At 44.2% G+C, this 20720-nt stretch overlaps 1 long non-coding RNA gene across 2 annotated transcripts; it reads left to right on the forward strand.

The window, feature by feature from the left end:
* The first annotated feature begins 1889 nt into the window (after positions 1-1889).
* LOC132207099 (uncharacterized) lies at positions 1890-20381 on the forward strand. Of its 2 annotated transcripts, none has more exons than XR_009443329.1 (3): positions 1890-1972; positions 8804-8932; positions 19891-20381. It is a non-coding gene; the product is annotated as an uncharacterized LOC132207099 (long non-coding RNA). The 2 variants fall into 2 exon arrangements; XR_009443330.1 differs by lacking the exon at positions 19891-20381 and adding an exon at positions 15464-16207.
* Positions 20382-20720: the final 339 nt, after the last annotated feature.

A 20720-nucleotide genomic window follows, 5' to 3' on the forward strand; every position in this document is an offset into this window, starting at 1 on the left:
TCAGCCTGTGTCAATCCGTGAAAATCCTGCAATTCCCTGACGACCGGCAATGTGGGTCGACCTACAGCTCAGAGATTCAATGGTTCAGGAAGGCAGTTCACTACCACCTTCTGACGCGCATTTCAGGAGGGCCAATCAATGCTCAGACCCGTCAGTGATGCCCACACCCGGGATTTTTTTTTCTTTGAAAAGTCTGCATCATTCTTGCCCAGTAACAAAGACTGTCCAAATTGTCTTAAAACATCCAGTTGTGAAACAAAGCATAGACTGGCTCATCATTTTGAAAGGCATCGATGTACTGCTTGCAAAAAAGACCTTGAAATTCCTGTTGCCTGACACTTTAATACACCACCTCGTTCCCAGTCCAACATCTCTGTCTCTGTCTTGCTGTAGAGTTCCATTGAAGCTCAACACAAGCTAGAAGAACAACACCTCATCTTCCACTTGGGGACCCTGCAGCCCTCCAGACTTAATATCGAGATGAATATTTTTTGTGCCTAAACTCTACCCTTTACAAGGCCTTGTTACCACATACCCTGCCATTATCCACCACCTACTGTCAGCCACTAATAGTCCCCATTAACTACTATTCAACCTCCCAGCCTGATCCTCAACAGCTCTGACCAAATGTTCTTCTCTCTGTTAGGCTCTATCCTATCATTTATTCCAAACCCCATCACACTCTCCTTTTGCTTCTGTATATAAACTGACGTTTCCCCGGCCACCATCAGTTTTGCGTAAAGGTCACGGGATCCAGAATGTTAATTTTGTTTCTTTTTCCTTTGAAGATGCTGCCACACACAAAACCCCTCCAGGCCATTTGGTCCAACAAGTCCCCATCGCCCCTCTGAAGAGCAGACCCAGACCTATTCCCCTACCCTTTATATCTCGTGCATAACCCACCTAACCTAAACATCCCTGGGCACCACGGGCAATTTAGCACAGCCAACCCGCCTAGTTTGCACACCTTTGGACTGTGGGAGGAAACCGGAGCATTCAAAATTATAGTCTAACGTTTATTCTATATGAAAACAGGAAAGTAGTTTATATGAGCAGTTCAAAACATCAGCATATAGTTCACATTTATGCACCTAATTTGCAGCAAACTTCATAGAATCATCATATAATCCCTAGAGTGTGGAAACAGACAATTCAGACCAACTAAAAGCCCACACCGACCCTCTGAACAGCATCCCCACCAGACACATTGCACTGCCCTGTCCCTTTGTCACACACAACCCAGAGGAGCGCATGCGTGAGGCCCTCCCCCTGCGCTGCAATTGAGGGGCATTTACTCAGTGAGTGGAAGAGGTTTGTTTGAAACAGACCGCAATGGAGAGACCAGCGCCCAGGGAAGCGAGGGAGCAGCAGGCTCCTTCCGGCAGCGCATCGAGATGTGAGTCTGGGACACAGAGGGGGGCTCCGAGACCGGCATTGATTCGGGCTCAGTTCAGGGAGAACCGGGGGCTGTTCGTAAGAGGCCGAGCGGAGCAGGAACTGGTCCCGGAACTTAGAGAGAGAGCGGCCTGGGGGCGGGGAGAGAGAGGCCTTTCTCGGTCTGTGTGTGGGCCTGCTGAGGGAGACACAGCGGCAAGAAGCTGCTGGGGGTCAGTCTTGTGGTATTTTTTATCCTCTCAGCACTGATGGAAATTCATCGATTAACTTCTGTTTCACGCTGTTTTTAGATACTGTGCCGTGAACAGTGGAAATATTGCCAGACTTTCTGTATAACAAGGTGTAGAACTGGATGAAGACAGCAGGCCAAGCTGCTTGTCCTGCTATGTTCGTCCAGCTCTACGCCTTGTTTTCTCGGATTCTCCAGCATCCGCTGTTCCTATTATCTCACATTTTCAGGATTTTACAGGAAGCGTGTATTCTCTCTTCCTCCAGGGAAATACTGGAAGGACCTGGATGTTATCATATTTCCTCGGTCGAAAGCCATGTGTGACTAGCTGCTTCTAACAATCAGCAGGTCTGTAGCCCATTGACATTGACACCGGTTTTGAAGATGGATAGACTGAACGGTCATCTGGAACAGACACTCGGGAACAGCATTAAATCTGCACTGACTAAGGGCATTTTCAAACTTACAATCAAGACAAACAAATAGATCATGCTGTAACATAGTGGCAACAGCCAGACCTCAGTTCAGTGCAGAAATGGGAAGAAACTGCTCACTGAGAGGACAAGAGTTACTAAAATGGATGAAACACGTTTATATGAAGCTTATCAGTAAATGAGAAGGACAGAATTAATTCTTTGTGGAATAATTGTAACCCTCTGACTCACACACACACACACACACACACTCTCACTGTCCAAAGGTGCATGTTGCAATATGGAACAACCAAACGTTCTGTATACGCTGCGAATCATAGAAAATGGTACATTCAAAGTGATCTCCCCAAACAACCTCAAGTTATAGAAGTCTGCAGCACAGAAAAAGGCCCTTTGGCCCTTTGGGTCTGCGCCAATGAAAAACAGCTAACAACACTAAACCCAATCAGTCAGCATTCTATTTCTACGAATGTATCGAGGCTGCAGAGGAACTGCTGTCCCCACCCTTATCACAACATTATTCTCCATTTCTTCACCTTACAGGATTTAACATTGCTTTTAATTTTTCCTTCAGTCCAACAAGAAACATTGTACATCTCCTTTCATTTTGTTTTCAAATTTCTACAAAGGGTTTGAAGTTACTCTCGACCTTCCCTCGTACACTCATGTTAGTTTCCATGTTCTTCTCTGTTGGATGCCAGTCACATGAGCAAAATTTGGAATAAACGTTCAGACCAGGGACTGACCAATCTAGAATAAACGCAGAATCAGAGACTGACAAAGGGAGAAATGCCTTCACTTTTAGGCCCTGACTCTGAGGGGATTAGATGAAGACTCATTCATGTTGAGCAGTAGAGATTAGAAAAATCAAACACACTCCTGCAACTTCTGAAAGTGATGTGTTCATTTTAAAAAGATACTCATGCACTGTGAAATACAATGACAAATAATGAGAAGCAGATTGACACATAATACCAGAGACTGAATCAAGTACTGATGAAAACTCACTTCATCCATGCTGACATTCTGGTCAAGAGACTGAGAAAGAGTGGACATGTTTCTGCGAGAGTCAATGTATGAAAAAGCTGTTTTACAGTACATGAATCACACCTTATGAGGAGTATCAGATCATGACATGACATGAGCTAGAAACACAAGGAGACATACAGAAACAGTCAGTGTGACTTGAATCAGTAACAGTCTTTAAAGATATATTGACGAGGAGCATGCAAGAAAACTCGCTCACAGCCAGTCATTGAATGACGAAAGGAAAATAATGAAATTTATCCCTACACAGATTTCCAGATATGGACAAATGTAAACTGATGCACAAACTCGCCAATCACAACAGAGAGGAGATTTGGTGTTCGATGTTTATTTGTTACATTGCCTAGTTATGATTGACAAAGTCCACTGTGCACTCAAATTAAAAGAAAAAAACTGAGATTGAATGCAACGAAATTAAGCCTCACTGGTAAGGACAAATGTCAGTGCAAAATTAATCCCTCAATCATACAGGGTCAGTGAATATCTGCAGAGTTTATGCTGCATTCAGATACAAAACCACAAATGAACAGGAAAGGAGAATGAAATCCATATACAGCACCTGAGACTGTTGCAGACATCGCAAAGCTGGCACTCCAGCTATTCAAAGGCTGATAACTACAGAATTAATGTCAAGTTGGCACTACCAGATAGACACTAGGAGTGAGTGGAAGAAGCTCACATTCTCACCAACTACTGGAAACTAGTATGCGGAATAGAATGTCCCAGTGCAAGCACAATGGGCAGAATGGTCTACTTCTGCACTGCACCTCATCCTGATTCTGATCCTGGTGATGAAGGAAATGACATTCTGTTGTTTAGAGTATTAGTATAAATATATAACGTAGAAATAGACAGATAGTTGCAGAACATAACTCTCTTTATTGAAAGAGCACTAAAAATGTCCAACAGAAAATGAATCTAAATACCTCATTGATACTACAGAACCCAGAAAAAAGATCCCGTACTGACACACAGAACCAGCATGCGGGACGTGCGGTATAGAAAACCGACACTCAGCACGCAAACTAGAAAACGTGTTACTGATTCAGAATGGTTCTCAGAGGAAAGCAGCCCCACTTCTATGACCCCTCCTAGATCCTGCCAACTGACAGTAAATGCAGAAGTCACAAAATGCAGAAGAGATTAATAGCCTGTCTGGACACCTCAATAGCTATGTCAGAATGTATCTCTCAGTCAAAGAGAATATTACTGGTTGCCAGAGAATCAAGACACATTGATACACAACAGTAAAAACTGACAGGTACAGATTGATATCTATGAAGACTCGTTGACATTCCAGAAACAGACAAAAGAAAGCTGATGTTGAAACTCGCATTCACATGGCAGGAACTGATGGGTACAGATTTATCATGACATTCGTATTCAAACAGCAGGAAATGACAGGCAAGGACTGATCATTTTTCTTGCCCATTTACACAGCATAAACTGACTAGGAGAGAATGATAAATTTATTTCCACATTCAAAACCCAGAAACTGACAGGTACAGGTTGATAATTGATAACTAATAACTGACAGGGAGTGGTGGAGACATGTGCTCACACATTTATGTTGCAAATACTGACATGAAGAATATTATTATTAGATGCAAATTCACAGAGTAATAACTGACAGGTACACATTGAGCAAAGAACCTACCTCTGATGTCTCCCCGATATCTACCTCCTTTCACTTTAAAACCATGTCCCCTCGTCAAAGCTAACTCCACTCCTCTATCTCTACCTCTGTTCATTTTGTACACCTCTGTGCTGTACCATATCTGTAATTCTGATTTCGGTGAGAAACGAGCAGTTGTATTGGTAGGCTCATTCAGAAGGTCAGGAGGAATGGGATACAGGGGAACTTAGCTGCTTGGATACAGAATTGGCTGGCCAACAGAAGACAGCGAGTGGTAGTAGAAGGAAAATATTCTGCCTGGAAGTCAGTGGTGAGTGGGGTTCCACAGGGCTCTGTCCTTGGGCCTCTACTGTTTGTAATTTTTATTAATGACTTGTTTGAGGGGATTGAAGGATGGGTCAGCAAGTTTGTAGACGAGACAAAGGTTGGAGGTGTCGTTGACAGTATAGAGGGCTGCTGTAGGCTGCAGCGGGACATTGACAGGATGCAGAGATGGGCTGAGAGGTGGCAGATGGAATTCAACCTGGATAAATGCGAGGTGATGCATTTTGGAAGGTCGAATTTGAAAGCTGAGTACAGGATTAAGGATAGGATTCTTGGCAGTATTGAGGAACAGAGGGATCTTGGTGTGCAGATACATAGATACCTTAAAATGGCCACCCAAGTGGACAGGGTTGTTAAGAAAGCATATGGTGTTTTGGCTTTCATTAACAGGGGAATTGAGTTTCAGAGTCGTGAGATCTTGTTGCAGCTCTATAAAACTTTGGTTAGACCGCACTTGGAATACTGCGTCCAGTTCTGGTCGCCGTATTATAGGAAAGATGTGGATGCTTTGGAGAGGGTTCAGAGGAGGTTTACCAGGATGCTGCCTGGACTGGAGGGCTCATCTTATGAAGAGAGGTTGACTGAGCTCGGTCTCTTTTCATTGGAGAAAAGGAGGAGGAGAGGGGACCTAATTGAGGTATACAAGATAATGAGAGGCATAGATAGAGTTGATAGCCAGAGACTATTTCCCAGGGCAGAAATGGCTAGCATGAGGGGTCATAGTTTTAAGCTGGTTGGTGGAAAGTATAGAGGGGATGTCAGAGGCGGGTTCTTTACACAGAGAGTTGTGAGAGCATGGAATACGTTGCCAGCAGCAGTTGTGGAAGCAAGGTCATTGGGGTCATTTAAGAGACTGCTGGACATGCATATGGTCACAGAAATTTGAGGGTGCATACATGGGGATCAATGGTCGGCACAACATTGTGGGCTGAAGGGCCTGTTCTGTGCTGTACTGTTCTATGTTCTATATTAGTGATGCCACAGATCTCACATTCTCTAACCATATCAGAAATGTGTGACCATTCATCAGAATGGTTCTCAGAATAAAGCAGTTCCCCTCCTATTATCACCCCATGTCCTCAACGTCTCCATCCCCTCACCTACCACATGGACTGACACTTAACTCATAAATCACGCAATGCAGAAGAGATTAAGATGCAGCCTCAACATCCTAACAATAACTATCACAGAGTGAATCATGCAGTTACAGAGAATAATACTGGCTTTCAGAGAACTAAGCCATTTTGATAAACGAGGAGAAACTGACATGTACAGATCAATAACTAAACCCATTTGTTCATATTGAAGAAGCACACAAACCGATGATGATGACACATTTACCACAATGTAAATATGTGACTATCGTTATCAGTCTCTTTTGGTTTCTGCTAATTTCAGTCAGGCATTCACACTGCAGTAACTATCAGGGAGAGATTAAAAACTACATTCTTACTGACAAAGCTAAAACTGACAGTGATAATGATAACTACATTCCCAGTTTCACAGAGCATAAAGTGATAAGTACAGTCTGATAACTAGACTCTCCTATTCACAGAGCAGAATCTCACAGACATATATTGGTAACAGCACTCACATTCACTAAGCAGGAACTGAGAGGTATATTTTGATAAGAACATTTACAAATTGCAAGACAGAAACAGAGAGGCATACATTGGTAACTTTACTCATGCTAACGCAGCAGAAACTGACAGATACAGGGTAATATTGTCTCTGTTAATTCACAGTGCAGAAACTAACAAGAACAGACTGGTAAATATACTCACCCATTGACTTTGGTGAAACTGGCAGGTATATATTGATAACTGTATTGATTATATATAAATGATTTGGAGTTGGGTGTTGAGGATAAAATCTCTGAATGTGCAGTTGATACTAAGCCAGGGAGAAGAGTGAATTGTGAGGATGACACTGAATGACTTCACAGGTACATTGACAAGTTGGCCAAATGGGCAGAGACCTGGCAGATAAATTTCAATGCAGAAAAAATATGAGCTTGAGCATTTTGCTAATAAAAACACAGAGAGACAATACAAGCTTAAGGGTACAGCTTTGAGGGGAGTATTGAGCAGAGAGATCGTGGGGTTCATGTGCATTATTCTCTGAAGGTGGCCAGGCAAGTTGAAACAGTTGTGAAGCAGTTTCAGAGGATCCTTGAGTTTAAAAATAGAGACATTGAGTCTCAAAACAAGGAAGTAATGCTACATCTCTACAAGTCATTGCTAAGACCACATTGCTCAGACTGTGTTTGTTCTCAGTTCTGGGCACCTTACTTAAGGAAGAAGTCTCTGGGGAGGGTCCAAAGGAGATTACTAGAATGACAGCAGAAATGAAAGATTTTACTTACATGGAAAGACTAATGAAATCAGGCTTATTCCCCTTGGAGCAGAGAAGATTAAAAGGAAACTTTATGGACGTGTTCACAATTATGAAGAATTTTGAGAGAGTGAAGTTCAATACTTTGTTTCCACTATGTCAGTAACCAAGGGTCACAATTTCAAGATTGTCACCAAGACAGCTAGGAGTGAGATGAGGAGAAAAATCTTTACTCGGAACGTTGTTCGGATTTGGAATGTGCTGCCTGGGAGAGTGGTGGAGGTGGATTCCATATGAGGTATGAAAAGAGAGCTGGATATATGTTTGAAAATGATGAACTTAGACGCTAATTTAGATAGATCTGGAGAACAATTCTGCCTAGAATTATTTCCAGCTCACCACAATTAAAAAAATAAATGCAGAGTCGATTCAATTCATTGGCTAATCTGTTCTGACCCACTGACCAGGAGATCAAATGGATACTCAAGCTGGGAATGGACAGCACAAAATCTCAAATCCCTGCCATCAAGGGTCCGCTGGGTGAAGACATTTGTCCCCATCTCAGTCCTTCCCTGTCTCCTTTAGCCTGTGACTGCCTGATTCTGGACTCACGCACCCTCGCCTTATACTCTGGCCATCAGCAACATCTGTGTTTACCACTGTTTAGTCCTGTTAAAATTTTATAGATTTCTGTGAGATGACCCCACATTCTTCTAAACCCCAGTGAATATAATGCTAATCGATCCAGCCTCTCCTTATCCATCAGTCCTGCCATCCCAGGAATCAGTCTGGGAAACCTCGGCTGCATTCCCTCCATAGCCACGGCATCCTTCCTCAGAGATGGAGACCCCAAACTGCACACACAATACTGCAGGACGTGGTCTCTCCCTGTACAATTGCAGCAAGACAGCCCTTGCTCCTGGACTCGAACCCTGTCGCTATGAAGGCCACCGTCCTGTTGCCTTCTTCACCGTCTGCTGCTGCTGCAATGCTCACTGTCAGTGACTGGTGTACGAGGTACTCCCAGGTCTAATTGCGCCCCCGCATCCCTATCTGTCACCTTTCGGATAACAATTTGTTTTCCTGGTTATGCTCCCAAAGCAGATAACCTCTCGCTGAACCACATTAAACTGGATGAACCATTTCTGTGTCAAGTCTACAAGCTGGATATTCAGAGGAGGTGGGTGGTGAGAGCACAGGCACAGAGGGGGCAGACAGTGAGCGTGGGGGACAGAGGGGCTGGGTGGTGAGAATAACACTTTATCTGGAAGACAGTGAGAGTGTACAGGATGAGCTGTGAACATCTGGGGTTATTACACAGACCAATTCCTCTGAGAAACGCACACCATTGGAACAAGCCTAAAACTGACGATGATGAATGTTATTTCTCTGTACTCTGAACAGGGCGTGGCCAGCTCTGCCAAGGTGGCAATGGATGCCAATCTCAGAATGTCCTCCGACAGATTGCCTTCATGCTGAGCAAGTGAATGAGATGTCCGCAAAGTGATAAGAGTAAAGTGCGGAGCGGACCAGGTAAGAACGGCAGATTTCGCTCCCAAAAGGACCATCAGAGACAGGAATGGAAAGAGGCCATTCAGCCCCTCGAGCCTGCATTCTGTTGGACTGTGGCTGATCCACCATTCCTCGTGTCCACTTTCCTGCCCTTTCCTTTGATTCCCTGGCTGATCAAGAATCTATCAATCCCAGCCTTACATCTGCCTCACCCCTGCCGCAACAAATACACATGTTCGCTGTGGCAAGAAGTTCCAAAGATTCCTAGCTCCCTTAGAGAAGAAATGCCTTCTCATGTTAGTCTTCACAAGTGAACCAGATGGTTCTTTGTTCCTGACAATGTTCATCATTAAAATCTCAACTCCAGATCTGCTTTGTTTAAAGTTGAATTCAAAATCCATCACCTGCCACAGCAAGGTTCAAATTCAAGTCCTCAGAGTACCCCTTGGACATCTGACAAAATTACCTCCCCATTAGTTTAGAAATTGAAAGTGAATCTATCAAAGTGCAGTGCTCAGATCAGAATAAATTGACCCACACCGTTGAGCTAAACATTGACAGTAGTGGATTCCCCACAGTGTAGAAGTAGGCCATTGGCCCATCAAGTCTCTACTAAACTACAAGGAACATCCCACCCAGACCTGCGCTGCTACCCTGTCCCTGTAACCATGCATTTCCCATGATTAATCTCCCTAATCTACACACCCCTGGACACTATGAGCAATTTAGCATGACCAATACACCGAACCTGCACACGTTTAGACCAATGGGAGAAGCCTGGAGCACCTGGCGGAAACACACAGACAATATGAGGCAGCAGTGCTAAGCACTGAGCCACCAATGTTTTTGCCATGTAGGGCTTGATTGTCTGGTCGTGCTGAAAGCGCGGGGTTCAGTTCCTGCACTGGTTGAGATTGCTGTGAATGATTGTTCCCCTTTGCCTTAGATGTGGTGACCCACAGGTTAAACAGTAAAACAGTTGTTGTTGCTGTCTCTCTCTCTCTCTCTCTCACTCTCACTCTCTCTCTCTCTCTCTCTCTCTCTCTTTCTCTGCAATGAGACAACAGTGACTCGACATTAACCACCTGCTAAAACATAACTTTGCTGATTAAAAATTATCTGCCAGCTTTTTCTCTGCAAAATAACTTGAGTGTTTCCCGCCTGATGCAATGTCACAGTGACGTGTAAATAAAGGACACTTTAATGACAGAATGTATCTAAAAGCACTGGGAGAGGGTGTAGAGGCAGACTTACCAGGATGTTGCCTTAGACGCAGGAGAGTGTCAGTGATGGAGAGAGATTGGAGAGATCAGGGTTGTTATCTTTAGAGCAGAGGAGATTGAGAGGCTGGACATGAAAGGGATGTATCAAATGATGAGTGACCATAGATTGTGTAAGCAGGAAGAAACTTTTCCTCCTTGATGGAGGGACCAATGAGGGAAAACACTTTCATCCAGAGGCTGGTGGGGCACCTGCAACTCGCTACCTGTGAGGATGGGAGAGGCAGAAACCCTCATCACATTGAAGAAGGATTTTGATGTGCACTTGGGATGCCAAGGCAATGGGCTGGGTGCTGGGCAAGTGGTATTAGAGAATAGTGAAGTGGTTGTTTTTGACTGGTACAGACTCAGTGGGATTTTTTTTGTGCTGTAGACGTCTTCAACACTGTGACGAGCTCACTTTGAGATATTTGTTTTACAATCCAGATACTATCTAGATATAAGGTGATTTTGTCTATTTCATTTTTGAGGTAAGGGGATGGTCTTATGAAGAGAGATTGAGCAGTTTCAGTTTATAATCTCTGGAGTTTAGAAGAATGAGAGGGGATCTAATTGAGGGATATAAGATGGATAGGAGAAGGAAAAAGAATGTTTGCTCATGTGGGACAATCTGGAACAACAGGTCAACATTTCAGAAGAAGGTGGTGGGACAGATTGAAAACAGAGATAAGGAGGAATGGCTTCTCTCCAAGGGAGAGAGGGATGCGAATCTGGGGCAGTTGCTGTGCTGTGGGTACACACTGCTGTTCCTAGTGTGTGGGGGATGTTGGGAACTGAATAAATTGAAGGAGGAGACAGATATATTTTTAATCAATGATGGGTGAATGGAAGTAGGGGCAAGAAACTGGATCTGAGGCCAAGATGGGGTCAGCCGTGCCATATTGAATGGGGCCACCGGCACCCTAGAGGCTGAATGGTCTCCTCCTGCTAGCCCTTATGTTGTATTTGTCATTCAGTTCCCTGAGCGCATTTTAGCGTGGGTGCTTCACAGAACACTCTTATTCTGAGATTCTAAAGTGTGTGATCCGCTGCAGGTCACTCAGTAAGAGTGAATCTAAGAACCATAGTATAACAGAGCAGCATTAGGTCATTCGGCCCATCAAGTCTGCTTCGTCATCTAATTGTTGCTGATATGTATCTAAACCATTTTCTCTTACCTTCTTCCCCTGGTACTTGATCCCTTTACGAATCCCTTTATCACAACCCTCTGTGGCAATGAGTTCCACATATTCATCACCCTCTGTCTGAGGAAATTCCTGCTCATCTCAGTTCGAAAGGGTCATCCCTTCACTCTGAGGCTGTGCCCCTCATGTCCTCGTCTCTATCCTGCCCTCTCAATATTCCCTAAGTTTCAATCAGATCATTCTCATCCTTTGAATTTTCATTGAGTACAGACACACAGCTCTCAACCACTCCTCATCAGACAAGTCCTGGGATCTTGGAAATCTCTGCTGGATCCCCCTCCAAGGCCAGCACATCCTTCCTGATATACAGGGCCCAAGGCTGCTCACAGTATTCCAAGTACGGTCTGACCAGAGCCTTATACAACCTCAGCACTATGTCTCTCCTGTTGTATTCTAGCTGTCTAAAAATGAATGCTAATGTTACATTAACTGCCAAATGAACTTGCATGTGAACTTTAATAGAACCCTGAACTAGGACTCCAAGTTCTTCATGCTTCAGATTTCCGAAACCTTCCCCATTTGGAAAACAGACAGTGCCTCCATTCCTACCCAAGCGCATAACCCCACACTTTACCCCATTGTATTCCATTGCAATTTCTTTGCCCACTCTCTGAGCCTGCCCAAGCCCTTCTGCAGCCTTTTCTGCCTCCTCACCATTACCTGTCCCTCCACCGTACTTCCTGTCATCAAAGAAACAGGAAATGACAAAGCTTCCCATGAGAACGATGCTGGACCCAGAGCGAATGGCCCCAGTGACTAAGGCCAGAAGGGACCACTCTCAGATATTACGCTGTTGTATTGGGGTAGTAAACAGTGTCCAAACTTTAGGTGTCCCCTCAGAACAAGATGAACAATATCGCAGTTAGCCATCAGTGTCCGTTGCCCTCTCCATTTCCCGTTACCCTGTTGTCAATTTAGTTGGAATTGATGGAATTTGACAATGATTTTGGTGAATTGCAAACCTATCGTGATTAGTAAATTCAAATCACGTAAAAAGATCTGAGTAGCTTGGGCAGGTCCTTGTTCTACGCTTTAAGCAAGAGGAAAGCAGTGATATTAAAAGTGGCTGGGTTTTCTGAGGGTCGAGATGAACCAGAGAAAATCTCCACTTTCAATGAGCCAGAAATGTCATAAAAATATATATAATGTATCCTTTACCAGTGTTTCTTGGCTTTGGGATCGTGATGGGCAAGTACACCAAACCACCATCCAGCTTGGTATCATCTATAATTACAAAGAATAAGCAATTGATATTGAAGGGTTAGAGAACATAATGTCAATATGACAGCAAAGGCTGCCTTCATATTAAAGACAGAGAGATAATTAAGGTCAGAGAGCCAACTGGCAGGAATATAAACTGAAGCTGTTGGCAATGTACAGACATTTCTCACAGCAGGTCACAGAGCAGGTGACTCAACAACACTGAATCTGAGAAATTTACAACAGAAATAACGAGATGCTCAATGAATTCCAGGGATATTTTGCGTCAACATTTGGGACAAAGTGTGCACCTACCATCCCAGAACAAGCTAACAATAGGGAAATGGAAGGTACAGGCCTGGGAAGTTAAAGTATTTTATTCAATCATCTGGCATGGGCATTTCCTGCATTTATCACCCAGCCCGTCCACAATGGCCCCCTTGAGAAGGTGGTGGTGAGTTGCCTTATTGAACCTCTGCAGCCCACCTGCTGTTGGTAGCCTCTCAATGCCCTTTAGGAGGGAATTCCAGAATTTTGACCGAGTAACACTGAAGCAGTGGCTGATATATTCCCAAATCGAGATGGTGAGAGGCTCAGAGGGGAACTTGCAGGGGGCGATGTTCCCCATATATCTGCTGCCCCTCTAGATGGATATGGTTATGGGTCTGGAAAGTGCTGTCTGCAGGGTCTTTGGTGAATTTCTGCAGTGCATCTTGTTGGAGGTACACACTGCTGCTACTGAGCGTCAGTGGTGGAGGGAGTGGTGGCTTGTGGATGTGGTAACAATAAGCAGGGGCTGGCTCCTTTGTCCTTGGATGGTGTCAAGCTTCTCAAGTATTGCTGGAGCTGCACCCATCAGGCAATTGGGGAGTATTCCTTCACACTCCTCACTTGTGACTGAGATACTTGGAATGGCTCAATCAGGGCAGCTTCTAACCATATCACCTCCAAAGGTATGAAATCGTGAAATATCAAGGTGTAGAGCTGGATGAACACAGCAGGCCAAGCAGCATCAGAGGAGCAGGAAAGCTGACATTTCAAGGCCAGACACCTCTTCAGACCCTTTTTTCTGAAGAAGAGTTGAGGCCCGAAACATCAGCTTTCCTGCTCCTCTGATGCTGCTTGGCCTGCTGTGTTCATCCTGCTCCTACACCGTTTTATCTCAGATACGCCAGCATCTGCGGTTCCTTCTATTTCATGAAATATCAATACTGTGTTGCCTTCTTTCGGTGGACACCAGCGTCTCCCCTACAATTTACAAGTTGAACCATATCCATCTCAAGCAACCTCCCGCAGACAAATGGACAGACTTTGATGTTCCACTGTTTAATAATATTTCTCTGGCTTTGCTCCATTGCTCTCGAATATTGAGGTTTGTGAACAAAATGAATGTTTACCATCCTGTGTCCCTGTGTTCTTTTCTGAACAGTACTCTGCTCCAGCACAGCTCATCACTAAAGGGTCAAAAGAAGAGACAGAGAGTTGTCATCAACAGCAAACAGTCAGTCCCCAAGTGGCAAATAATATCTGTCCTTGATGAGTTTCCCCAAACATTTCTGTGAATCTTTTTAAATCTGATATTCATCGACTGAAGAAAGCTAATGGAATGCTGGCCTTGCTATCCAGAGGATTGGAGTACAAGGACACAGAGTTATGCTGCACTTGTACAACACCCTGGTTAGACCCCACTTGAAGCAGGTCTGGGCACCACACTTCAGGAAGGATAGATTTGCCTTGGAGGGAGAACATTGTAGGTTTACAAGAATGACACCTGGACTTCAGGGGTTATGTCATATTTAGAAGGTTAAAGGGTGAGCTGATCAAAGATATGGATGGTTAAATAGAAACTATTTCCACTGGCTGGGGTTTCCGGACCTACGGACAGCGTAGCCTGAGAATAAGGGCCAGACTGTTCAGGAAAGATATCAGGAAGCACTTCCACACACAAAGAGTGGGAGAGGTTTGGAACTCGCTCCCACAATCAACAGCAGATGCTGGATCGGTTGTTAATTTTCAATCTGAGAGAGAGAGAGAGAGAATTCTTTTGTTCAGCGAATGTATTTAGGGAATAAACGCGAAAGGCAGATATATGGCAGACCAGCCTCAAGGAAATCAATGGCCTACTCCTGACTTCTTTTGTACGAATGTTCAACATTCATAAATCAGGAAGAATCTGTAGTTACAAAGTGTCATTTTCATGCACTGGTGCAACTACAGATTTGAAATACTTCCAGATGTTTTATTTTCATGCACTCCAGATCCTCACCGCCCTATGGGACAAACAGTCCTCAAATTCCCTTCTACGCCTCTTACTTTTCACCTTAAAATGTTGCCCCCTCTTCCTTTGTCATTGACCCCTCATCTGAGGGGATCAGCTGCTTCCTATTCCCCCTGCCCCCGCCAATGCCCTTCATAAGAGAGTCACTGAAACAAGCCTTCAGTCCAAATTGTCCCTGCTGATCATGAACCCAAACTAAACTAGTCACACCTGCCTGTGTTTGGCCCATATCCCTCCAAACCTTTCCAATTCATATACTTTTCCAAATGTCTTTTATTTGTTGTTCTGTACCCACATCCACCACTTCCTCTGGAAGTCCATTCCCTACATGCTCTCTGTGTAAAACAAAAATTGCCTCTTATGTTTTTTTTTTAATCTTTGTCCTCTCACTTCAAGAAGAACCCGAGTTTTAAACTGCCCCAAGCTGGAGAAAATGCACCTGCCATTCTCCTTATCCATACCCTTGATATTTTATGAACCTGGATCAGGTCACCCTTCAATCTCCTGTGCTGCGGTGAAAATCGTCCCAGCCTATGCCACCATTCTCTTTCACTCACCCCCTTCCATTCCCACCAACATCCTGATACATCTTTTTCTGAACCCTCTCCAGATTAACGATATCCTTAGTGGAGCAGGACAACCAGAACTGGACACAGTACTCCAGAAGAGGCCTGAACAACATCGTGTACAAGCACAACATGATGTCAGAACTCCTGTACACAATGTCTGAGCAATGATGGCAAGCGTGCTCAATGCATTCCTTGCCACCCTGTCGACCTGTGACTCTGTCTGCAATGAATTATGTGTCTGAACCCATCAGTCTCTGTTCCACAAAACTACCCATTTTACACATATCTATCATTTCCGCCTTCCTCAACAACCTTCTCTGTTGTAAAGAAAACAACCTAAACTCTCTCCATCACTTAAAGAAAAAAGATTCGTTTCTGTCAGTCTTCCCAATTGGATAAATACCAGTGCGAACAATGACTAATACATGATATTGTAGAATTGGTAGCTCACAGATTCACACTCTCACTATTCAGTCGACTTCGCCCAATCTCTGCATCATCGAAGTTTCTTGTGCATCTGTCTTCACTCACATCCTCAGCTCAATTTCCCATCACCTCGCTTGGAAGGAAGTATTTTCAGACTGTTACCCAAGCAAGTCTCAATTCTCCTTGCGACAACGATTCACAATCTTCTCCCCCTTTGAGAGAAGCCGTTTGTTCTCACTTCTGCTTTTGATCTGCTGCACCACTTTCTCCTGAAGCAATGACTCTCTTGTTCTCGATTGTCCCACATGAAGAGACTTCTTCTCTCCATCTATTTTGTCAATTCTCCCCTTGAGCATCTTCTATCCCTCAATTTGATCTCTTCTCATTCTTCTAAACTCCAGAGAAACTGCTCAATCTCTCTACTAAGGCAAACCAGTCATTTTTGGAAAGAATCGAGTGAATCTCCTCCAATACAACTACAGCCGCCCTCATGTAAAGAAACCAAAATTGTACCAGTCTCTCCTCACAAAGCTCACATTTCATTTTGTCATCAATTCAGTGAATCTGCTGTGAACTCTCTCCAATGCAATTGCTTTCCTCCTCATGTCAGGGTATCAAAGGACTATACAATACTCCGGATGCAGAAATCCCAATGCCTTGTACATTTGAGAAGTCACACAACACCAGGTTATAGTCGAATTAGTTTATTTAAAATCAAAAGATTTTACCACACTGCCCCTTTGTCAGGTGAAGCAATGGAGAGGCACAGACACAGAATTTGTAGGAGTCTCAAATAATCAGTCTCTTCAGGTGATGAATAGTTTCAGAGTATTCATAGGACATCAGCAGCTGAATAACAAACAAAAGGATGAGCTAAAATCCGATAAAATGAGGCAGTGAGATAATTACAAGAACTTAAAAATATGGTGGTGCTGCAAACAAATGAATGGAATAACATGACAGGTGCAAGAGTCATATACCAAGGGTTTAACCAAAGTAATAAGTAAACTAAAACTGTATAAACTAATGGAGGTAGAGAGATCATACTAATTTATCATGCTGGTGGTGTCAGAACAGGACAGCGAACAACGTTTTACAAATACAGACCAGCGGGTGGGGTCACACGTAACCTGCCATGAGCCCAAGATCACGGTTGAGGCCGTCTTCATGGGTAGGGATCTTGGCTGGCAGTTTCTGCTCGGCGATTCTGCATTGTTGTGTGTCTCGAAGGACACCTTGGAGGATGCTTACCTGAAGATGGGGTCGGGGGCGGGGGGAGGCGGGGTGTGTTGTTGAATTAATATTAGAAGTAATACTGTCAACACTTTTGATCACCTGCAGAGACTTATTATTCGACACTCCACTCAAAACCTTTAAATGATATTTTGATCTCTCTGCCATTTATCTCTCTGCTACAAATCCTGTGTCTGTGAGCTTCTCCTAAACCTTGTGATTCCAAATAAATCTGTTGGACGCTAACCCGGTGTCATGTGACCTTTGACATTGTCCACTCCAGTCGAACACCAGTACCTTCACTTCATTGTGCGGTTGAAGCAACATTTCCCTACGTTTATACTCCATGCCCTAAGCAATAAATGACTTTCTTATTACTTGCCGGAGCAGCATGCTAGATTTCTGAGATTCATGCACAAGGACATTCAGATCCTTCTGCACTAATACATTATTAATTTTCTCTCCCATTAATTTTCTCTCAGATGGAAAGTTGCCTTTTTCAATTCTTCTAACTACAATGGATAACCCCATTATTGAAGTGACTGATCCAGACACATTTCAGTGTCAGATGGAAGGTGTCCTCAATTTGATCTGTTTTGCTTGCAATTTGCAAATGAGTCGGATACAGAAGTATATTTGACACCATGTAAAATTGTTGGGTATGCACCCCACAGCAATTTTCACCCCATTTGGCCTGTTTTTGAAAGCTGTTACAAGTCACTAAACACCTCACTAAATTACCTCTGCTGCCGGGATCTGCTGGAAGAATCAGCTGGGGAAAATGAGAGAGAGAGAGAAAACATGGGAATGTTTTACTGCAAATATTTGGCTTCACCTGTTTGCAAATAAATTTGGTTTCCCGACTGGTGTGCAGGGAGCAACAATTCCAATTTTAATATTTAGTTTACATCTGTGCCGACCAATCTTTCAAACACAACACATTACTTTGTCTGACTTCCCTTGTAATTCCATCTGCTGCTCATTCGGCCTGCTCACTCCCTCACAAAGTACATTCACTTGTGGCACATGGACATCACCGGCTGGGCCCAGCATTTATTTCCCCTGTCCCTACCTGACCCCTTGAGAAGGTCGAGGGAGCTGACTTCTTGAACCGCTGCGGTCTGTCTGCTGTGTGTAGATGCACGATGCCCTGAGGGAGGGAATTCCAGGATTGACTGACCCAGAGACACTGAAGAAATAACTGATATATTTTAAAGCCAGGATGGGGAGAGGCTCAGAGCAGGATTTGTATCAGGTAGTGTTCCTGTGCATCTGCTGCACTTGGCCGTGTAGATGAAAATGGCCATGAGTTTTGACAGTGCTGTCTCCGCATCTCTGGTGAAGCTCTCCAGTGCGTCTTGTTGATGGTACACACTGCTGCTGAATGTCAGTGATGGCGGGATTGGATGCCAGTAGATGTAGTGCCTGTGAGTATGTGTGGGTGAGTGTGAGAGAGAGAGAGAGATCTTGTCTGTGAGCAAGTGTGTGTCAATAAGAGTGTGCCTCTCTCACACACATACACACTGACTTTCAATTATACTCCCACTTGCACACGTTCACTGTCACACACACCCTCAAATACAAATGAACAATGTTGCTTTGAAACCCACATTGAGCTGTGACTGGAGAACGATCACCGATTATCGGCCAGAGTATCTCACCCACCTTGTTTCCTGTTCTGGAGTTTGATGGGAAGCAATGCGAGGAGAGAAAGGATCAGAAACAGTTGCACAATGTGTGCTGCCATCTCAGCGCTGTCTGCCTGTGCTGGATTCAGAGAGGGATTTTCTGTCAATAACATCACTCATTCACCAAATGCCAACACCAGTGTTCCCTGTTGCCCTGAACGCCCCCCCCCCACCCCCCAGCACACATCCATTTGGAGTGAAACTCTCGTGTCTGTAAAATTCCCCTCAAAACCCTCAGCATCGCAGTGACATCATTGTTTCTGTGCATCCTGTCTCATTCACAAAATCCCTCCAATCCAACTCAGACTATTTGGTGCAAAATTCAAAAGATCATTCTGCACTAGTCTCCCGAAATTGTCGATTAGACATTGTTGTCCCTCATTTTTCCTACCACTATATATCAAGCTCTCAGTGGCAACTGGGTCATTCAGAGAGAAACATCAAAAATAGCTTCGGAGTCGGCCAGTCAGCCTTCCAGCCTGCTGTGCCGATTCCATAGGATCTTAGCTGATCATCCAACTCAATCCCCTGTCCCCCTGAATTCTCTCCCTTTCGCCCCTAAAAAGTCTATCCAACTCCCTCCTGCACAACATTTCATGTTCTGGCCCCAACCACTTTCTGTGGCAGCCTGTTCACAGGCTTCCCACTCTCTTGATAAAGACATTTCTCCTCATCTCAGTCCTGCCCAATCTCAATTAGACTATGACTCCCTGTTTGCAGACTCCCAGTTATTGGGAACAGCATTCCCGTCGGCCCTGTTAGGATTTCATAGGTTGCTATGAGATCTCCCCGCTTCAGTGATCCAGCCTCCCTTCATCCATTAGTCCTACCATCCCAGGAGTCAGGCTGGGAAACCCTCGCTGCACACTTTCTGTAGTGAGAACATTCTTCCTCAGAGAACAAGACCCCAAACTGCACATACAATACTGCAGGGTGTGCTGTGTAATTGCAGCAAGATGACCCTGACATCCCTGTTCCTGAACTTTTAACCTCTCCCTTATCGATGAAGGATGTTTCTCACTCTCTCCACAGATGCTGTGAGACCCAGTGAGTTCTTTTCCAGCATTTTCTGTATTTACAACCAGTAACATTAACTCTGTTACGTCTCGCTGTCTCCACAGATGCTGCCAGAGCAGATGAGTTTCTACAGCCAGTTTTGCAAGGGTTCAAGTCAAGTCTTCAGCCAGAGCCCAGTGAAGAATAAGCACAGATCAATGATGAAGAACGGGTAACCTGGAACCATGAGGTTGATGGAATTACTGGTCACATTAAATATCATTCCACCGGGACCACTGTTGAGCACGGCACACTGGTATCGACCTTGGAGATGGGCCTGGAAGGAATCAATTGCCAGCTCTCTCCTTTCCGAGCTTAAGTTGTAATTCTCACTGGCATTGTTTAAGGCTTTCTGTTGGAAGTACCACTGAAAGTAGGGTCAATACACACTCTAGAACAAGATGACTCCCAATTTGAAACTCCGAAGTATTGGTTCGGAGGATGAGGAAAACCCCGGCCACGGGAACTGGAACAAAGGAAAGCCAAATAGGAAATAAAAGGTCAGGTGCTGAATTTGTCTATTTTGTTTTACAGATGTCATCTTCAGTGACAGTATAATAATGGATGGAAAGAAGAAATAAATCGAACAAGATTTTACATTTTTGCCAAGGTCAACAGTCTCAGGCTGTTGTAAAATCTACACTTTGAAAGATTTGTCTGAACTATTGATAGCCAAATGCAATATCGTGCAACTGCACCCCCTGAACAGTCAGTGATGTTACTGTCACTATTTCCCTCCCCAATCCCCACACTATCGACATTGAGGGGGTTAGCATCGTGAGAGAATCTCACCAGCACCACCTTGATGTTCAATGGCATTAACATCACTGAATTCCACCAGTATCAACATACTGGGGATTACCTTTGAGAGAGAATCTAACCTTTGCCCCTTGAC

This window comes from Stegostoma tigrinum, chromosome 44 (assembly GCF_030684315.1).
Source record: "Stegostoma tigrinum isolate sSteTig4 chromosome 44, sSteTig4.hap1, whole genome shotgun sequence".
NCBI lineage: Eukaryota > Metazoa > Chordata > Chondrichthyes > Orectolobiformes > Stegostomatidae > Stegostoma > Stegostoma tigrinum.